Genomic DNA, 15364 nt, shown 5'->3' with positions numbered 1-15364 from the left:
CAGCCAGAACTAGAACGTTAAAGACTTTGGAGAGAAAGTATCCCCCTGGTGACACCTTGATTTTGGACCTCCAGCCTCAAAACCATAAGCCAGTAAATTTCTGTTGTTTTTTAAGCCAACCCATTTGTGGTATTTATCTTAGGAGGATGGAAAACTAAGACACAGTGTCATGCCGATTCTTTAGAAATATCATGACTGCTTTTTAAGGGCTTGTGGTATAAGACTAAGTTTTCCTTCATCTGTTATTTAGTGAACACTTGCTGGTGAAAGGTAGTGCCATTATATGCTCTTGGAGATTAAAAATAAGAAGGATACAGGCTTCAACTTTAGAATGTGTCTTCTATAAGGGAAACATAAAAGGCAAGATTGCCACAAGAGAAAAAATTGCTATGGTGGTTTCAATCATATACATGTCAGAATAAATATATCATCAATCAATCAGTTATGATTTATTTTTTTCCTCTAAATATGTGCCTGCCTTTCTCATTTAGAAGAAAATTAAGCTAGACTTCCCTTTCCATATTTCTTATTGGTTTTTATTCAATAACCTAGGTGTGAAAATTGATTTTTGCATGATATGTTTTAATGTTGATAAATTTTATGATCTAAGCTAATCAACCAGTTATTTCCAACGTGGTCATGGCTGCATTGCTTTTGAAAGAAAAGCAGTAGGATTTGGGCCTCTTATGATCCTTATGAATTACTTAAAAACAGTACCAGGATTTCTAGAATAATTTGAGTCATTTTCTTATTAGATTTATACAAATAACTTTGAATATAATTTTAGTAATTCATAAATGCTTCCAAATTCCCTTATATTTATTGTTTATATCCTGGGCAATCAAGTAGCATCATATTCAAGCATTATGTGTCTTCTATAATTTATTCAAGGAATGAGTATCTTCTGTATTATTTATCTCTATAATAGAAATCCTTTGGTTTACTCAACATATTCTCCCTTCAATTATGAAAGCAGAATAAACTTTGTAATGATAGGCTTTTCCCCTCTAAACCGGTTTAATCTATGTTCAGCTCTAGGATTAGTTTTAAACCCTTCAACTAGAAATAAGAAAAAGTCAGGCCATGGGGAGGGTTTAGGGCAAAAGGATAGTGTGTGTGTATATATATATATATAAATTGAGAGCTGATTCTGTACTTAAGAAAGTGGAAAGAAGGGAATAATGTACACTTAACTTGTTCATCCTTTTCCCCCTAAATGTAAAAAGAACTAAATTATGAGAAAGAAATAATCTGTAGCAACTCCATTGAGGCTGAGCTTTTCTTTCATGTCATATTATATGAAAATCATAAAAAGCTGTCACAGACAACCATAAATGCCCTTTGAGAAATTTGACATAAAAATCAGACTGCCACTTTACCACATTTAACCCAAGTTCTATTTTTTTTAAGTTATATGATAGGTGTTAGGCACTAGAAGAGGACAGCTACTGGAGACAGATAACAGTAGTTGGAAAGATTGCAAGCAGGCAAGAAGCTATATATGAGATTTTGCAATAAAATTGTCCTCTAGATCGAAATCAGGATATATTTTATTTTTAGATTAGGAAATGTTTTAGATGAGAACCCTGTGACCATTTAAAGGTGTGAGTTCCTACCAAATCCAATTATGAAGTAGCCACGCCAATGACTGCACACTCCTCGAAGTTGATCATAATTATTAGAATTGTAGAATTGACTGGTTTGTCAGAACATTGAAGCCTTTGACATCTATCCCTGCCATCTCTGTGAAAACCAGTCTGTATTGGTCTTTATAATTAATGATTCACTGTAAAATTATTTTATTCATTAATTACATATTTTCTTCTAAAGAGGCTTCCATTGTCTTGAACTTTTAGAACTTTTATTGTCATTTGACTTTTTATATATTTATGTTTTAGTCCTTGGAATGAATATAAAATTTTCTTAAAGACAAGCATAGTATTCTATTTGCTGTAACACCTAATGACATACTAGATCTTTTATAAATATTATTGATTTACTTTATTTTCATGGATGACTAGCTTTACTTAGCATTTTGAATTTAACAATCTGCTATAGAGCCATATGACCATTTATGTTTATTTTAACTTTTAAAAACATTTTTTATTGTAGTAACATATATGCACCTCAAAACTTCTCATTTTAGTCACTTTGAAGTGTACAATTTAGTGTTGTTAAAATGCAACTTGATTTGTATCTATTTTTAGTCAGTGATGAATGAAAGGCTCCTGAGAAATTTACCACATCAAGCAAAAATAATTATAATTTTAGACACTCCATGGATTGTAGACTTTAAAGAACTTTTTTTTTCCAATTAATAATATTATCAGAATTGTGTTTGGCTGCCTGTGAAAAAAACCTCCCTAAAATGGCTTATCCAAATAGGAGTTTATTTTTCTTACTTAGCAAGAGCTCCAGAAGTAGGTGTTCCGGGGTTAATGCAGCAGCCACAAAGTTATCAGTGGCCCAGGCTCCTTTTTTCTCTGTCCGGACCCAGCCATCCTCAGCATGAAACTTAAGATGGCTGTTCTGCCTCCAGGCACTGTGTTTGCATATTTAAGCTGGAAGAATGGGAAATGGAGGAAGAAATGCATGGGCCAGCTTTTGTCAGCCCTTGTTTACAAGGAAAACAAAAGTTTCTCTTGCAGCCTCATACAGTAGAGATCCACTACACCTCATCAACCAGAAATGTGTCACATGACCACCCCTACCCTCAAGGGAGCCTGGAAGAATTGAATATTTAACCCAGTAGGTGTGTGGCATGTATTCATATTCAGAGTATGAAAACTAGTGAACTAATCCTAAAACCTTCCTGTTCTGAGCCAAATCTGGATTCTTCTAGTTTAGAAAAAGGAGAGAAGGGTATTGGGTGGCAGCGGTTATATCCGCCATTTTGACCAAGATTTTATATATATATATAAATTATATATAGTATATATATATATATATATATATTAGTATCTAATTTATATATATATATAATTATATAATATAATTTAATATATATATATATTAATTACCCCCTTTGGGCTTAGGAGTTTTACTTAGCTAAATATGAGTGATTGTTATATATATATATATATATATATATAAATTATATATATATTAATTTATATATATATATATATAATTTACCCCCTTTGGGCTTAGGAATTTTTACTTAGCTAAATATGATGTGATTGTTTTCCTCTCTTGTTAGTTCTCTCATCACAGAGATGGCATGGAGGTGTGAATGTAAAAGAATGACCCTAGTACTAATATTTCATGGTAGACATAAATTATTTTACTTAACAATCATACCATACAAGGTCATATGAAAACAGTTTAAATTAAGTGGGACATTGAAACATATTGTATTTTTATTTGCTTTTCTGTTCTTAAGGACTAATTTCCTACTTATCCCCATATGTGGTCTACAGTTCTCTAAATTTGCACTGTCAAAAACAGTAGTTACTAGCCACATGTAGCTATTTAAATGGAAATGAATTTAAATTTTACAAATGCAAATTTGACATGCCCAGTAGTCACATGTGACTAGAAGCTACCCATATTGACAGCCACAAATTTAGAACATTTCCATCACTGCAGAAGGTACCATTGGGCAGTACTGCTTTAAATAGCTATCACAAATATATTTTCTGTTTAAATTTATTTAAGATATCAAGAAAATAAAATTAAGGAAAAATTATATTATTCATATCCATATTTTTGCCTCCTCATTTTTTTTTACATTGGAGAAAAGAAAAGCAATTTCTTTCATAATATCTTAAATAACCTGACAAATTCTGAAGAGGTCCATTAATGTCAATATACATGGTTTTAGGCCATCAGTTTTCATATTCTGAATTGTTAAGAACCAAACACATCCACTGAGGTCAAGGAAAAATATAGACTAATCAGTAAAAAGATTACCAGTTCTAGCATGATAATCAAACAGAAAAAAATGATTAATAGGTCCCATTTAATATAAAATTCTGTCAAAGACCAAGTTTCTCTTCTTTGCCTTCATTGTCTTTTTCATAACATCTTTACCCTCCTTCAGATGGGCTTTTGGAGCTTCCACCACAAAGGCCCCAGTGTCTACCTGGCCAACTGTGATCTCTTCATTGCAGCACCACCCTGATGCCCAAGCTCCTAGGTTTTTCCTTCTTCTTCCCACCACTTGCTCCAACAAGAACTACACTCTTGTATCTCAGTTTGTCTATTTTATGCTGTTAAAAAATGGGAAATAATGGGTGTTCAGATTTGGGCTAGGGAAATGTGCTATTGACCAGTGAGTGTCTCAAACTGTTCTGTGTTCCATCAGATGTTAATAGATGTTCCTTCTGAAGAGGTCAGATGAGCTGAGAAATGTGCATGGACTTGGCCTATCCTAGAGACTCAGGACATTATCATAGCAAAGTCACTGAGAAGTCCTACAGGAATGTTTGACTTTGCTCAGCTCAGCATTTCTCAGTAATTTAATCCACAGGCATCTTTTGGTGGACATCTGAAGGAACACAGCTCAGAGAATGCTAACCTCTCTTAGTCAAATGCACATGTCTCTGTGAGTCATTTGATTTCTCTACATAGGTTTGTTTTTACCAAATTAATCTTTCAGAAATCTTCTTCCCAGGCACTATGTCTAACTTGGGAATTTGTTGCCAGGATAACATTTGTGCCCCTCACCATGATGTACCTACAGGGACCAAGTAGCTAGGTTTTCTCCAGAATGAATACCTAAGGGAATTAATTTTAGCACAGAATTCTGTAAAATCAGTGTTGTCTGTAAATACATAAATAATGTATTTTATAGTAATTTATACTCAGAATATTAATTATTAAAAGCTGCATACCTGTTAAAAGTACAGCACATAATATAGGACAAGCATTTAAAGGCTTTAAGTGCCTGGATACACTTTAGTGCTTTCCTATATAAAGTCTAAAACTCAGAAATCACACAGCTTTTTCACAGTCTGTTTGAAATGGAAAGCTTTGTGTCTCTCTTTCAGTGTACATTACAGAGATCCTCACATGGAATATGCAAGAAAAATGAATAAATTCTATTTATACTTATTTACATCTCAATCCTTCTAAGTTCAATTTTTGTTTGAATTTTCCTGAAGTACACAATACATTAATAAGTAATACATGCATCAAATTTGAATAAATATGGATTGGCATGTGCAGGCCAATTTTTTTAACATAATAGGTGTGTGCAGTCAAAAGAGTTGGAGACTACTGCTCCTCAATGTGTCACGTGTCAAAAATCCCCCTGGCCTATAATTGGATACCCTTGTTACTTTCTGATTATAGTACTAATTGTCCCTCTAAAGTACCTATCATATGATATGAAAGATCTTAGAAAGACTTATCTGATATAAAGGTCTCTCTCATTCATTTCCTTTTACTCCTTTTTTTCTGTATAAAGCAGAGAGATTGCCAACAGATATTCCCACAAACTTCCAAATTGCATCATATCTGCTTTTAAAATTTTGTATTAAACTTTTTATGCAATATTTAAGGCATATAAAATGTTATCATATTTGCTTCTCAAACAAGAAATACGTAGTTGTTTCCCCCATTCGGAAGATTCTTCAGATAATTTAGTGGTTGTGATTTTAAAAAGCCAGGGGGAAGATGTTTTTGATCATTTCATAATTTTGTTGTCCAAATACACACCTGCTTCATTCACATAGCCTCTAATGATGTGGCAACTCATTGTAAAGGATCATGGTATTTACTGGTATTCTTCAACCTCCTACATTTTGTTTTGTTTTGTTTTGTTTTAATTTCAGATATAATCCCAATGCTAAAACCCTGTTTTGCTTCCATTTTCTCAGTTTCATTTATATTTTGGAATCAAGTGGCCCACAATTCTTTCAACAAATAGGATCATGATATGTAATCAATCTAAAACTTCTCTAAAGCTGAGATTTGATATTTTATTTACCATCAGCAGAAACTATGCTAGACGTCAAATACAGCTTTCCTAATAGAAAAGCAATCTTTTGCCCCATAATATTGTTACTATCCTATCATGCTATCATAATCTTAAATTTTATCTCTAAGAATGAATTTCTTTTAGAGCATTGAATCTAAAGATTCTCTGCTGACATGAAAATATTCTAGAAGGAAAATAATTTAAGACTTCAGTGATTAAATCCAATTGAATTGTTTTTCAACTCCAAAAGTATAAGAAATGTCACATATTTTTATTTTTTCTAAATCAAATAAATTTTGGCTCAGAACCTTTTGTCTAGAATAGTCAGGAAATCATATTCAGGGTCACTTTTTCAGAGATCCCTATGTTTTTCAGGGTTCCTCAAGGTCCTCCAAAAGGTTTTTGAGTATACAGAAAAGAAATATACCAGTTGGTATTGCAATTCTGTCTTTTCTTCTTACCTAAGAGTCTCGATTATTCCAGATCATTTTCTGGAAACCAAAATTTTCCAAAACAAAAGGCTCTTAACACTTTTCTGGGGCAAGGGAATACAAACTTCAGGGACACAGCCATGCCTACCATGTAAAAAAGGAAAATGGAAATATACCTGTTATTTATTTTTAAAGACAAAACCCAGTCACTTTCTCAATCAGGTTATTCTGCAAACCGTTTATCAATTTGAAGCAGGTTGCTTGCTAAGGGATTCTGAAAGAATGCAGCAAAGGGAAGCTAAGGAATCCTAAAGGGGTGGTGGTGAAATCTGTAGTGTTAATTCCTAGTATCTACAAGGTTGTCACAGCTAAGGAGAAGCTTTAGGGCACTTGCCTATCATACTGAGCTTACAAAGGGGAAGAATCAGCTTTGAATCTATTATATAATTTATTTTCCAACCATGACACCTTTAAGAATGAAAAGGGGGTGATGGTGCCATTTATAATAATGTCAGACAACAGTAATAAACTGGGACTCTCCAGAATAAACTGGATGCATGCTCACCTTGGAGAGAGAATATTAAACAGTTATCAATACTTGGCAAACAGAATTATTTGGCATATGGGTTCTTTCTTGGAAAACCTTATGTTAAGTTGGCATTGTTTGTAATCTTTTTCAGAAGTCCCAAATGGAAACAGGCAATTGGAATTATGATGCAGTAGGTTCTATGGTTGGGTAAAAACAGGGTATTTCTTCAGAGTAAATCTGACAGAAATGAGAATGTCTTCAATTTCAACGAACAAAAAATTAAATTCAAACTGGCTTAAACAAGAAAGGGACCTTATTGGCATATATAACGGAACTGTTGTGTTGGCTTCAGGCATTGTATGTCCAAAGCTCAAGCTTCATTTCTCATTTTTGTATACCACACCATATTAAAAAGGAGTGAGAAATTTCCTTTCGTGGCCCTCAAATAAAAATTCTGAGCTTCTCTCTGATTGGAGCAGCTTAAGTCATGAACCCATCCCTGAACCAATCATTGTGACAAAGAGAATAGGTGTTCCCACCTTAACTTCATGGTTACTACAGAGGGTCATGCTGGGAAGGGTTACAAAATGCTTACTATAGCCACTAACCCAACTGGAAGGAGTTGACAGTTGGTCAGGAAAGGTATTCCAGAGGAGTCATTATTTAAAACAAATATAATTTCTTTATGCATAGACTAACAATCTTATAAAAATGGTACATTTTTAGTTTTCATCCATTTTTCCTGTTTCTCAGTGATGTTGTATACGTAATTAAAGAATTTAGAAGCTGTCAAAAGGAAAAGGACACAGAATACCATCTCTTTTATCATTTTGGAAGGAATAGAAATAAACGTGCACATTCATTGTCTTTCATTGCACATCAAGAGAAATATAATGGATTATATAAACATGTAACAACAAAGATTTCCAACACAGTTGAACAGGAAATGATATTTGGTAATTACCTTATTTCATTCCTTTTTTAATCCTGTTTTTCTTTGTCAGCTCTTTGATGACATCTCCAAATATAGCTTTTATTCCTAAGAAGAATTGGTTATCAAAGTAAAGAACCTTGCTATTGTAATTTGGACACATCACCCTCCTGTCAAGTATAGAGGAGCTTTACTATTGTGTGAAAAACATTTTTGCCTCTTCTCATATTTGTGGAAATAGCATGAGCTTCGTCTGGAGTTAGGCATCTAAAACCTTGTCTTTTATGATATTGGCATGCTACACAACTTCTTTGATCCTCAGTTTGATTGTAAAACTTCAGTAGCCAACTCTATGTCACATTCTAGTTATCAAGATTAAAAATCATGTATTAGGATCTTAGTAAATAGATCTCAACTCTGATATTGCATTGTTCTATATTCTTTATGAATTCTTTGTGATGGTTTTGCTAACCTCTGTATTACTCCTCCTTACGTTTTTATTTTGCTCTAGTATAACAATGGTATTTTAAATTATCAAAGCAAATAATTAAAGTCACTCTTTAAAACAAATGTTAATTTTATATGATTAAATAGGTTTGTATGGAAGTTCCTCTTACTAATCATAGCAATTATCCTTAGTGAAAAATGATAGACACTTGAAAAACCAGTTAATCATGATGGCTACTTTTGCAGCAATAATAAATCAGACTTTCAAATCTGAGATAGAATCAAAAGGGCAATGGCAGTGTAGTGTTTCAAAGCCCCTTGCCATTTGATGCTCCAAATAAAAAGAGTGAAACTTGTTAGAATGTGCTTCAGAAATGTGTATTTTCCTAATAGATGCGAAAATTTTAGTTGGATTGGATGGGAACACTTGAAGTATAGTAAGGAGAGCACTTTCTGTTGAGAGGTAACAGAGTCTGATGAATGTGCCAAAGGTCAAATATGAAATGGTTTCAACCACTGACCAGAGGCAGGTTCGAGCCCTTGGAAATATGTAGGGAGTTTACTCCACTTTCTTCCAAAATATTCTTACCCTAAGGCCCCAAGTACTTGGTGAAGGAGGAATGGAAAGAAAATGTGCATGTTATTATTGGGATATCTTGCCCCTATGCGATGGAGACTTTTAGAACCTAAAGAAATTAGTGCCAAATGCCTAGGGTTCATTTAGTTAAATATAGTGTCACATGTTGGGTTCCTGAGAAACAGACCCTGAGATGGAGATGAACATGCAGGATGTTTATTAGGGAGTGCTCTTGGGGTCAACACCCATAAAAAGGAAGGAAGGGAAGAAAGCAGGAGTGGGTAGAGGGAGAAGTTGGGCTGCAATGCAGTCTCCATAGAGGCTTCAGCTGACCATTCAGGTAGTTCTTGAAGCTGGGGGTGACCCTTCAGAATTGTCACAAGTTAAGGAGATTGAACCAGACCTTTATAACCCCACGTCAGTTACTCATTGGATGTGGGCTGCACAGGGAAGGAAATATAACTTGGGACAAGAGATGGCTTTCCTCAGCCCAAGCAATTCCAGTAAGGGAGTTGAGAGTTGAAGGTTGTCTACCAGCAGCACCCCTGGCAGCTGGGGGAATAAGTCCTTCATTCCTGAATGGGAATCTGGGCAGCATATCATAGCATGTCACGACAGATAAGTTCGTTATTTCAAACAGGGACTAATTGGAAGAAATCAAATGTTCCAAATCTAGTAGTTTGCTAACACAAATTGTAGTAGATTACAAACCAATATGTGCTTCATGATACTGTTTTTGTTTCAGTATTTATTATATACCCAAACATAGACATCTATTATTGCACACACCACATATATGTCTGTGAATATTATGCAGAATATAGAGAAAATGTTGTGGAAGGATAGACACCCCACTGTGTTAATTAGAGTTGTCTCTGGGTGCATGGGATTATAAGTGCTATTTTAAGAGTGATGTTTTCGTATAATTCTTTAATGATCATGCAAGTGATCACCTTGGAAAAGTATCCTAATGTTGGACATTTAGGTTTTTAAACTCTTTCCATTAAATATTGAGTAGTAGAAATGATTGTAAGAATAGGAAAAATGAGCAGATTTTGAAAATTGGAAAGAAATGCTTAAAGGTACATCATCATTGCCCATTGCCATTATTTAAGCATACAATGTTGGGCTTTGGCCAAACTGCTTTCTACAGCTTGCTTTTGGCCAATGTTAGGCCAGATAATATGCTACCGGTAAAAATCTGGGTGCTTATAGTTACTGTTTATTAAGCCCTGGTATATACCAGATATTGTACTTTGTACCTCATATTTAATATTTCTAATCCTGTCAAGAATAGTACAAACTAGCTGGTATTATCTTGCCTTGTAAAGGGGGAGACTCGGAGAGGTTAAGTGACTTGTATGAGGTAATATCCACTGCTAATGCCTGGATTCCAACCCAACTTTATTGGCAACAAACCCCGTATTTGTGTGTGTGTGTGTGTGTGTGTGTATTAATTACATATATTATGTAAATATATTGAGACCTAATAAACTAAATTGTAAGCCTAGTCCTTTAGAACATGACCGGGGATAAAAAGGGAGTGAGGAGACAAAATACGTTTGCTTAGGACAGATGATACATTAAAACAGACTTTATTTGGCTCTTATTCTGGGAAAATCTGCACCCAGGGAAGCAATAATAGGAAATGTGAATCTTAAGCAGAAAGGCAAATGATAAGTTGTCAAAGAGCCAGGTTAATGACATCAGAGGGAGAATATTTTGGTGGCCCATATGGGTGGAAGGAAATGGTATCACCGCCGTCCTATATCTGAACTCCAGCTTTGCGTTTCCATAAACTAGACTTTTTGTACCCAGTAATGATCAGCTCCATTCTTTCTCTCTTTCTCTCTCTCTTCCTCTCCCTTTTTTTCTTTCATATACTCACACATACACACACAGAAACATATACTTGGGCACACTTAAACAAACACGTGCAGCTCATAGGAGAATTATATAAACACTGGCCTGTTGACCTTAACAGAATTACTATGCCCGGTTATTGCTGAGACTGTGAAAAAGTAATTATATGAGTAGGTGCCTCAAGATGAAAAGCAAGGTAAGATTGTGAAGTTCTTCATATGATAGAAATGGTACACAAAGATGGAAAATATCTTTAAAGATCCAGTTATTAAACAATGTTGGACAAATATGGCCATGAGGAAATAAGGGGAAATTTAATTTTCTTCTCCTAAAAACAAAATGTATTGTTGAATGGAAGGAGGTGAGGGTGGCCAGGAGACAATTGTTTTTATACTGGTTGCACTTCCTTAAGAATAGCTTATTTTAAAGTTTGTGGCTTGCACATCATTGTGGAAATGTTGTAGGATGGCATTGTTATGCACAGCTGTTAGGGTATTTTGGTCGATAACTGTAACAAAACTTAAGTATGGTAGGTGAGGGTTAGCTACTCTCCCGTATCCTCACTGTAAGGTGTTATGATCTGTGTAAAAGTTTCATTCAGGGCAGGCATGAGAATATTCTAGAATCTAGAGCAAGATGAAGTTAACATTGCAGAAGGTAACAGGGAACCAGAATCCTTGGATTCGATTTGCAGATACAGAATTGATTGGGCCCTCAAGAGTTGGACAAGATCCCAGAGAGCACAAACCCCAGAGCTTACTGGATTTTTATATCTGGTTCTTATAAAGATGAGGAATGTCTCTCAGATAATTTTAACCAAATCTTGTGCCTTGAATAACACTAATCTAATCAATGAAAATCCATTTCTAACATCCATTTTGCTCATTAGCTAGGGCTCTGGTGTTGACTGTGGTGAAAATAGCTAAAGTACTTGTAGTACCCATCTCAGGAGTCTGGCCCTTTCTGCTTAAATTCTGGTCCCCACCCCCACATAGGAATTCCTGATTAAGGCAACTGACGCTAACACGTTCATAATATCACATCCATAGTGTCTATGCTGAAGTATGGAATAGTAAATTACAGACATCATCACATATAAAGGGAATTATTTTTAAGTGAGATGCTATTTTCATTTTGCTTATGTCCAAACTATATCAGATATTTGATTATTTTTAGTGGTCCATCATCAAAGCAATAACCAAGCCCCCCCAAATCAAAATCCTTTGTATATGTTATAAGAGGCACAAATTGGTGTAAATTCAATCAGGAATGAAATGCTATTATGTGAAGAATCTCCCTGGCTGTATGGGGGTAATGGGGCATGGGATTTACAGATTCGGCAATAACTGAGAGATTGAAAAGATAGCAGCTTTTCCCACAACTTTGCTTAATGAAACCTCGGTTTGTGCTTGAACTAGTTTATTGTTTTCTTTCCATGCAATCATCTTAGTTTTTATCTGTTTATTTAATAGTCTGTAATGTGGGGGTAATTGCATTTCTTTGATGTTGTCATGAAGGAGCAAGCAGAAAATTCTAACAGGATATACAATAAGCAAGTATCCTATAAATCAGAGTCTCTTTCTGTCCTTTCTTTCTTTCTGTATTTCTGTCTTTCTCTCTCCATGTCTCTCTTTTTCATTTTTGCTTGGTCAATAGAGAATTCTTTATTGTAAACAGACCAGCTTATGTGAAATTTCTCTAAATTTAAATGAGATTGTAAGTAGATTCTTGGGTGTGTGAACTGCCTGGTCTCAGCCTGTGGGTTAGGGGGTAGAATAGTACCCTTATTTTACTATTCTTATTCTCCTAAATTCATGATAACTCCAAGGGTAGACAATAATTATAATGGGTTTCTAGTAACATTGCCTTTTTAAAAAAATAAAATCTATCCAGGATAAATATTTCGATTAAAGAATTCATTCCAGTGAGTCAAAGAGATAACTTTTGCACTGCTGGGTGAGCGTGTGTGGATTGGTACAGACAGGTATAGACTTTAGTTGTAATCTTTTATTGTCTTTCTATTGTTGTATATCTGAAATGTTTCTTCATTATGTTCTAGAAATCAATTTTTTTTGTTGTTGTTTTTAGAAACCAAGTGGGTAACGGGAAAGAGAGGAGAATCATAGGAGGAGTTGATTCACATGCTACTTCAACTTCAAACCTTTGCTCTTAATGTCATCACCACCAACATTTAAAATTTATGCTTCTACTATTTTGCAGGGTTTTCTCCCCTTGATTATTCTTGTTGGCGCAAGACTTTAGGCATAGTACTTACGTACAGAGTTTATGCTTGATTCTTCTTCTGAAGATGTGATGAGTTATCTATTATAATTTGAGAAACAGCCTCATGTAAACATTTCAGAATGTCCTTTTACTCACAGTGATCCTAAAGGATACAGTATATTCATGATTCATCTCATGAGAATTAGAACAAGAGGGTTTGTTTTATTATAGCAGGACTTTCTTAATATTTGACACATCTGTGACTCAGCAGTAGATTTTTCCTAGTTTGAGATATAAAATTCTAGACTTAATTAAAATCTCACTGTCATCTCACCACCAGATGATTCTATATTTAAATTTTCACCTCCATTTTGTTTTTAACTTACATAGAGAAGAGCGGGAGAAAAGAAACAGGGAGGCTGGTTATCTCTCTCTCTCTCTCCATTCCTTATAACATGTCTGTTTTCTTTTTTAACTTATCACAGAGCAATATCTCATAGGTCTCTTCCCTTTACCTGCATTGTTTATCTACATAGTTGTATTTCACCATTTCCGAGAAAACCTTCTACCACCATTCTGAAGGTCATTTACCTGAAAATGATAGAGAGCGGCATCTATTCAAACAACTGCACAGCAATTATCTATCAATTATCATTGTTCATTAATTCCCTGTTTCAGGATTACAGGTCTGCTTCCCCACCTCCCTCACCACCGCCAGCATATTATCGCAGAGCCTACTGATTCATTCACATCCTTGGGCTAAATTTGCCACCCACTGGGTCCTGTTGTTTTTGTATATGGACCTGAAAAGATTTAATTGGATATTGTTGAAAAGACACAGAGGGCTAACTCTCAATTTTCATATGTGGGTCTTTCTCTCCCTCTGCACCACCTCCTTTCCTTGATGAGAAAATTTGCCCTCCTCCATGGTAACAATAAAAAAAAAAATTTCAGATTTTCGATAGTAGTTGTTGCAGAGAAAAGAAGTAAAAAAAAAGTAGATGAGGTTTAAAAAATGAAAAAGGGGAGGAAGACAGCTGGGAATGAAGGCTTAATGTTTATGAGTGGGTGTAGAAGGGAAAGAATGAAGTGAATGAGCAAAACTGAGCTAAGGGGAAATGGTTTTTCTGCATCCCAGAAGGCAGTGCCCCTTCCTTTCAGACAGGCTGTCACTCCCCCAAAAGCTAAGGGCTTTGTTCTGGAATTCTTCCAGGATCCGCTCCTGAGAGCTGCTTGTCACAGAACAGCGACACCCTGATTTCCTCAGGGGAGTCACAGTTTCATTAATTTTTTTTAATGTAACTTTTTTTTGCAAACTCTAATTTCCACCAATTAGGGATTTTCAAATGGACTTTGGGTGACGGGTAAAGGAAATGCAACAATACACCTCTCCTACTTCTGGAGGCCTTTAGTTAAATCACTTCTGCCATACAGAGCAGAGTTCTCACTGCTTTAGGCCTCCTGTGCTTTCTAGATTATGGAATTTTGAAAGCCTTGTCACTGAATCTCAGGTAGTACCGAGCCAACCCAAAGAAGTATGCCATATTGTGACAAGCAGTTCAATGCCGAATAACTGCAGTGCCCTTTTGGTAGGCTGAATAATGCCTGTCCCCCAAAGATGTCCAACTCCTAATCCCTAGAACCTGTGACTATGTTACCTTGAATAAAAGGGTAAAAGGGACTTTGCATTTGTGATTAAGTTAAGGATCCTGAGATGGGAAGATTATTCTGGATTATCTGGGTAGGCTCAATGCAAGCACAAGCATCCTTATAAGAGAGAAGGCAACATGATGGTGGAAGCAGAGCCAGAGAGAGAGAGAGATTGGAAGATGCCACTCTGCTGGCTTTGGAGATGGAGAATGGAGCCAAGATCTAAAGAATGCAGACAACTTCTAGAAGCTGGAAAAGCCAAGGACATGGATTCTCCCCTTGAACCTCCAGAAGGAAAAGAGCTCTGTCGACAGCTTCATTTTAGCCCTTTCCTGACTTCTGACTTCCAGTACTGTAAGATAATAAATTTGAGTTGTTTTAAGCCACTGGTTGTGATCATTTGTTACAACAGCCTTAGGAAAGTAATACAGCCATGAACATTTACTAATAACCAACTTTGCACAATTTTAATGGAAGTTTTCTTAATGGAGTTTATGTTTTCTTAATTATCAGCAGTACAAGTAGGGTATAGAGAAAGTATCATGATCCACTCCATTTTAACCATAGAAATGTCATTTTCAGCTTTAAAAATGACAAATTTGAGTATTTAAGTGGAGTAGCAACATTAAAACATGCAAAAAGGAGAAAGCCCAATCGGAAACGAAGTTAGAAAAGAAATGATGAGAAACAAACTAACTCGGTAGTTTTCCTTACTGCTTTTTTTTCTGGGTTGGTTTAACCCGTTGCATTGTTTTAGAAACAGAACTGCTGTGAAGCAATAACGAATTTG

At 35.3% G+C, this 15364-nt stretch overlaps 1 protein-coding gene across 10 annotated transcripts in view; it reads left to right on the top strand.

Annotated features, from left to right (window-relative positions):
- The window catches only part of DMD (dystrophin), a 2178366-nt gene that overhangs the window by 1397363 nt on the left and 765639 nt on the right, over window positions 1–15364 (top strand). The gene's annotated exons all lie outside the window — the stretch shown is intronic.

The sequence above is a fragment of the Choloepus didactylus genome, chromosome X (assembly GCF_015220235.1).
Source record: "Choloepus didactylus isolate mChoDid1 chromosome X, mChoDid1.pri, whole genome shotgun sequence".
NCBI classification, from domain to species: Eukaryota; Metazoa; Chordata; class Mammalia; order Pilosa; family Megalonychidae; genus Choloepus; species Choloepus didactylus.
Note: the sequence above shows the minus strand (reverse complement) of the source record. Positions and strands in the feature narration are given on the sequence as shown.